The sequence below is a fragment of the Limulus polyphemus genome, unplaced genomic scaffold (genome assembly GCF_000517525.1).
Source record: "Limulus polyphemus unplaced genomic scaffold, Limulus_polyphemus-2.1.2 Scaffold1953, whole genome shotgun sequence".
In the NCBI taxonomy this organism is placed as follows: domain Eukaryota; kingdom Metazoa; phylum Arthropoda; class Merostomata; order Xiphosura; family Limulidae; genus Limulus; species Limulus polyphemus.
This window is the reverse complement of record NW_013667563.1, coordinates 96-4,751: the sequence shown is the minus strand read 5'-3', so window position 1 is coordinate 4,751 and position 4,656 is coordinate 96. Positions and strand designations below refer to the sequence as shown.

Genomic DNA, 4,656 nt, shown 5'->3' with positions numbered 1-4,656 from the left:
TTCTGAAGTATCATTGTCTATATATTTTTTGGATAGCAGTTGATCTAGCTTTTTTCAGGTAGAAATGTAAATTGTTATTTAATTCCAATTTTATACACTCTGACTATTTTAACCAGATTTTTGTGATAGCATGAGAGAAATTTTAGATAGGAGGTAAAATACGACAAACATATTTTCGGAAGATTATTTTTTATACCAATTTGTGGCATATTTTCAAAAAATCAATTATCTGCTTTAACAGAAGTGGGAGGGGAGTTGTTTTTGTACAGAAAACTGAAATCTAAGTTTGTAATTTTCTTTTTGGAAGCATTCGAGGTTGGAATTTATGATTTTATTTGTACGGATAACAGTTTTTAATAGAACTTTTGACATTGATCATGAAGGGAATTTTAAGAAATATAAAGTCAGTGTGTGTGTATTCTTAAGAATGACAATTTGGCATCAATTTCCTTTTTCATCGTGAATTTTATGCTATCGAAGCTAAACAAAACTACTTCTCAACAACATTAAAATCTAAAACAATTTTGATTAATAAAGATTACAAAGCAGTATTCCGACTTATCAATAATAGTGTCATCAATTACGAAAAAAAAAATATATATGCATTTTAAGAAAGTGAAAGCAGACACAAAATACACTAATCCATATCTTTACGTCAATTGTTCTAATTCTCGTTTTCACCTAAACATCAACGCCATAACAGACATGTTTATTTTTACAGCTAAACCTCCCAATTTTCAGTTTTTAGGTACAAAGCGTATCCAAGTTGAATGTCTAAGTATGGGAAATTCTGTAGCCCCACTACTTACCAACATATTTATGACAAGAGTCGAATATATTGCCATCTTAAATTCAGTTTTCAGACCAATTTCTCGGTTTCGATATGTTTATGACATTTTCAGTTTTTGATAATCTTGACATCTTTCATGAATGTTTCCCTAATCTAAACCAGATACATTCATACATAAAATTCACGATGGGAAGTAAGTTGATGACAAATTGTAATTTCTAAATATTATTGTCAAAAATTCAAGCAACGACTTTCAAACCTCCGTATTTTATAACAAAACTCACTCTGGACTTCACATTCTTTAGAATTCCCTTCATGGCCAATGGCAAATGTTAGGTATATTAAAATGTGCTCCTCGTACAAATCAAATCACAAGTTCCATCTTCAACTGCTTAAAAAAAATGAAAATTACAACCTTAAACTTCGATCCTGTTTACAATTTCCCTCCCACAGTAGCCGTTGAAAATAAGCCATAAATTGGCATAGAAAATTAGTTTTCCGAAGATCTCCCAGGTTATTGTGTTTTACCGTTCATCCTAAATTTCTCTTATGCTATCAAAACAAATTTTGTTAAAAATTCAGAGAGTATAAAATTGACAGTAAACAGAGTTCTCACACTTATTTAAACAACCAATTCAAGGATCTTTTCCTACAAATTGTGTGTAAGCAAAGTGAACAGGAAAGAGAATACAGAACAGAACTGCTAAGAACAGCAAAAATGAGGGAGCCTGACAACATTCCTGTCTAATGCAAATATGCCATACTTAATTAATAATACTATTTGTCACAGGAGTCTCTGATGGACGGACAGTTGTGATAAATATTTTCAGACTTGATATGATACTAGTATTATAATAATGTACTTGCATTTCTTTTATTTTCAGTTCAATCAGTTTCATATCAAACATTTGCTCCACTTTTTTGAGAGTCAGTTTCTTGTCCTTTGCACTTTGACGACGATTGTTGGACTTAGCAGTGGTCTCAGTCTTCAAGGCCGACTTGTCAGCAGATATCTCAAGAGCGTCACTATCATCTTGGAGCCTTCTTTTCTTGGTTTTGAGGTAACATATTTCGTCAAGCAGAGCCTTCTCTTTTTTTTTTTGCCTTTCTCCTCCTTTTGTTTTTGTCATTTCTGGTCATCTAGAAGTGCAATGTATCTTTGTCTTGCAGCAGATACAGACAGAAGTAAAGTATTGTCTATTATTGCCTTTTCGATACCCTACGGCTCTAAGGTGATCATAGACGCATCTCTGAACAACGTAGATTCCATATTTCATGTTCTCTACGTCAAATTGTCTGTTAATTGAAAACCCTTTTTAAACTAAACCTTGCCCACGTGACAGTAACAACAGCTGATGGCATAACTGCCACAACTTTTCAAACTGTTTATCCTTGGATATTAAACCATACAGCAGGGTGTACACTCTGTTAATGATATCATCAAAATAAGAAACACAGAACTGTTGCTCTACACAATATCATCAGTAAACTGTGAATACTGATGAATAACATCACCACAATCCTCTTCACTGACCTGGCGCTGGTCCACAAGGTAACTAAGATCCTTTTTCAGTTTATTGATGCGCTATTCTATTGCTTTGGAATTTGACATCTTGCAGGGATCCAGGAATGAAAGATTGGACACTAGGGAATAATTCAAAGGTAACTTCTGCAGTAACATCTTATCAATGGCCAGGAAACACTTCTTGCTGGTCACTCTGAACTCCAGAAACTCTGCTGCCCAACTTTCTTCTATGCAGCCAAATCCTTCAGGATTTTCTCTGCAACATATCCCAGGTCAACTTTTGTATAATTAAGGTGATGAGATGTTTTATCACTTTGACATCAAGAAGTTTGTCAACAGACTTTACATCTTTCATTAAGTCTGGCTTAACGAACCTTATCATCAGTTTCTTGAAAAACTTGAACAAGTCTGTGGCTAAAAATGGAACCATAGACTTATCTGACTGGTATCGAGTCAGGAAGGGTGTCACTTCCTTGCTCAGTGACAGGATGAAGTTCAGTACTGTAATCACAAGTGGATCCTTGGTGGTTTGCTTGATGACTTCAAAGAATTTTGTACCTGGATGGGATACTTCTTCTCTTCAACTGCTTTTTAATATATTGCCAAGTTGAGCAAGACTTCCAAAGCCATTTTTAGCACCGGTCTGTTTTGTACCCATCTTGTTTTGCAGAATTTCTGTGCCATGAGTGAATCCTGTGACCCAATAGCTTCCAAATGATCTTCTCGACAAGCAGGGCTGTCTTTCAATATCTGATGTAATACACGGAGGAAATTGTTAACCTGACATTCTGACTCAGTTACTTCCACTCTCTTCTGGAATGCACTATGCACTATATGTAGACCACAGCTGCCAATTTTGATGAGATGTACACCATGGTCATTACAAAGGGACTGCTCAACTTTTGAGTAAAATGACCAATTAACATTTGGCCTATCCATAGAAATCTGAAACATCTTGGGTTTTGGTAGTGCATCAGTGTACTTCTCATACGTTGTTTTGAGATTCTCAGCCATAGTATGACCCATAAATTGAAAATCACAGAACCTTGACACCACAGTATCTCCATCCCACAGTTGGACATGAATATCACATTGCTTGGCTACAGTTTTAACATCCAGGCTTTCATCAGAGAGCAGGACATAGCCATCCTTTTCCTGTTGTCAGTTTCTTTGATAGTAACTGCATGAAATGTGATGCAACACACAATGTACAGATATAAGCACTCTTAGTTTCCCCATGCTTGAAAGTCCTAGCAATGCTACTATCAGGAAACATTTTTGAGAAACGATAACCTGAACATATAGAAAAAACAAAAATACCAAATGTAAGATGGCTACAGCATTAGAGCAATACATTTAAAATTAATACTGTTTGCCAGTCACTGATAAACCTTCTTAAATAGAATTTCCCAAAGTAATAAATTACTGAAATAGCATATTTCATAAAATTTTTACTAAACAATAACATCATTGTTTATAATAAAGATACTGTATATATAAACTAACACACCAAATACTTATTAAACCAGCCAGTCTTTACAAAAGCATTCTGCATAGCTGAACTGAGGAAAGAACATTACCATAACACGCAGACCTACTATCACATACCAGTTTGTTAATTTGATTTGAAGGAAGAATGGATATCCATTATTTTCAGATACAATAAAACCTCAGCCTTGTGAGTGTCTTCTTTTGGCAAAAGTAAGATCTTCGAGAACTGTGATGCTCCTTTTGATAGAATGAATGACGGCTTCTGTGCTGCTTCTGCTACTGGTTTGGCTGCCACTTCCTGCTTGATTCACCTGGCTGGAACCATGAAGTCAAGAAGTGAGATAGCTGTGGATAAACAAGATAAATTTCTTGAGTGTGGAAAACCTGCCACTTTGTTTGAGCCTAACAACCTGCAGTGAGTACTGTGTGTACGTGTAAATATAGTTTTAATAAATCTATATAAATAAAAATGTAAATGTTCGTTTGTTCAAAATCTTAAATCTCCGAAAGTTCTTCACCGATTGCTTTGAAATTTTGACACAACGTTGCATTCGAATACGCGCGTGTTTTTATATACCTACTATTATATAAATATCACACCTGTGACAGGTAAAACAGGCTTTTTTTGACGTAAAAGTAACACACGCTATACTAAATATTTTACGATTCCATTTCAATGTTTCCGATTTACGATCCATTTACGATTTCCAAATTTCCAATTTTACGATTCCATTTCAATGTTTCCGATTGCATTGTTAAATTGAATTTTCATACATTTCGATTTATTTTCATTTTGATTTAATTATTTCGTGTGACATTGCGTTGGAATTGAGCTGTGTCGTTTACCATT

At 34.7% G+C, this 4,656-nt stretch overlaps 1 protein-coding gene across 1 annotated transcript in view; it reads right to left on the bottom strand.

The window, feature by feature from the left end:
• Positions 1 to 4,156, bottom strand: part of LOC106465463 (L-asparaginase-like) — a 79,138-nt gene extending 74,982 nt beyond the window's left edge. Inside the window, exon 1 of the mRNA XM_022393364.1 lies at positions 3,924 to 4,156. The gene's annotated coding sequence lies outside the window, so the exon portion shown is untranslated. The remainder of the gene's footprint in view (positions 1 to 3,923) is intronic.
• Between the last annotated feature and the right edge of the window lie 500 nt (positions 4,157 to 4,656).